Below are 1,774 nucleotides of genomic sequence, written 5' to 3'. Positions count from 1 at the left end.
ATGGTGAGGGAGAGGAGCTCACTCTCAGAGGAGAAGTTATGAGAGAAAACATAATTCTCATAAACACAGCTGTAGTTCCCTTGGTGGGAGTCATCTGCAGCAGGGAAGAGGAAGGCAGCAGAGTGATTGACAGCTGGCTGGGTCTGGGTTCTGTTGGAGCCGGTGAACGTGAGGAGGAAGGAGCCTCCTGGGTACTGTGGCTGAGTGGAGCAGGTGATGGTGAAGTTGTAGCCCCTGAACATCTCAGGCCCCTGGTGGCCCCTGAAGACCCCTCCCATTGGGTCAGTCAGGAAGATATCAGGCTGGACCAGGAGATCTGTAACAATAAAAGAGAACAAGATAAACCTCTTCAACTAGTTTCCTATAGATATGACAATAACATCAGCATGTAACAGTGCCAGCCACCCTCCCTCACAGGGCAACATGAGTAGTGGGCCTACAGTCACTGAGACAACATATGTTGATATCAGGCTGAAGCAGGACATCTGGAACAAGAGGAGAGAAAAAGAAAACGTAGCTCCTCAACTACTTTCCTCATTTAGATGTGACAATAACATGACATGTGACAGTGGTAGTGAGTAGAGACGTTCACTGAGATAACACTCAAATACAAAAGCATTCTGGGATATTTAAGTTGTATTTGATTCCTACTTGACTGAGTGATCTATTTAGTAAAGCAGACTGACAAGTTAAACAGTCATCATGAGAGGTGCAGAGGAAGTTGTATGAATGAAGGAAATTAGTTGAATATAATTATAATATGTTGTTATTACCTGAGCAGATCACTGTGAGTTCAGGAAGGAGATAATAACTTCTAAAACACTCCCTCAGTGAAGACTCAGACCCAGAACAGGAAACTCCAAACTCTCTAGTGGTGTTTCCAGGTAGTGATGAAACAGTGGAGCCACAACCCAGCTGTCTACACACTACTGCAGCTGCATCCTCGTGTTTCCTGTAAGATCCCACAGTCCTCCACTCTCCCTGGTCGTAGCACTCCACTCCACCAGCACAGCGACTGCCTCCTCCCACCAGCCTCACATCATCAGGCTCTGAGAAAAGAAAAGAGAGAGACAGTAATCTTACTATTTTCTCACTTTAACACACCTATATTGTCTCTCATATTCTTCACTCCAGGTGAGAAACAATGTTGATTGAATGACAAACTGTTTCTTACCTGAGCAGGTGAGTCCAACAGCATTACCAGGTAGGCAGGTGTTGTTCTCTCTGTCTGAGGTGTCACAGTCCAGGAGAAGGGACTCATTGCCTTTACACTGGAACTCTTTATCCCAGGTCTGACCCTCACCTTCTCCATAGAGCCCCCCCTGTAGAGCTGCAGGAGCCCCACAGCCAAGCTCCCCACAGACTACCTCTGCATCCTGCCGGTCAAAGTCAGCTTCACACACTGAGGCCCAGGACTGATTAGACTTCACCTCCACTCTCCCAGAGCAGAGACCAGCTCCATCCACAAGCCGCACAGACTCTGGAGAAAAAGAGTTGGTTGAACATTCAATCAGTTTTGTTGATGACACTGTCAAGGACTAAACACAAATATGTTGGATAAAAGATAGTAGTTTGCTATGTTTGATACTGTAAGAGGTAGAAATGGGTTCTTAGTCACTCAGGATCAGGTTGGGAATAATGCAGGCAGGAGACAGGAATAAGTTCACTTCACTTTATAGAAAATAAACAGCTGGACATCCATTAGGCAGCTTCACTTCAGTACCATCTGAACTACAATGATCTGCCCATGAACATCTCCCATAAACCAATATGA

General features: G+C 45.8%; 1 long non-coding RNA gene across 1 annotated transcript; it reads right to left on the bottom strand.

Annotated features, from left to right (window-relative positions):
• Positions 1-266: 266 nt before the first annotated feature.
• On the bottom strand, positions 267-1,195 carry LOC116373674 (uncharacterized). Its single transcript, XR_004209598.1, has 3 exons — positions 1,175-1,195; positions 774-1,049; positions 267-316 (listed from the first exon to the last, which is right to left on the bottom strand). It is a non-coding gene; the product is annotated as an uncharacterized LOC116373674 (long non-coding RNA).
• Positions 1,196-1,774: the final 579 nt, after the last annotated feature.

Source organism: Oncorhynchus kisutch, unplaced genomic scaffold, assembly GCF_002021735.2.
Source record: "Oncorhynchus kisutch isolate 150728-3 unplaced genomic scaffold, Okis_V2 scaffold4067, whole genome shotgun sequence".
Classification (NCBI taxonomy): Eukaryota; Metazoa; Chordata; class Actinopteri; order Salmoniformes; family Salmonidae; genus Oncorhynchus; species Oncorhynchus kisutch.
The sequence above is the reverse complement of the archived record's forward strand: the minus strand, read 5'-3'. Positions and strand labels throughout refer to the sequence as shown.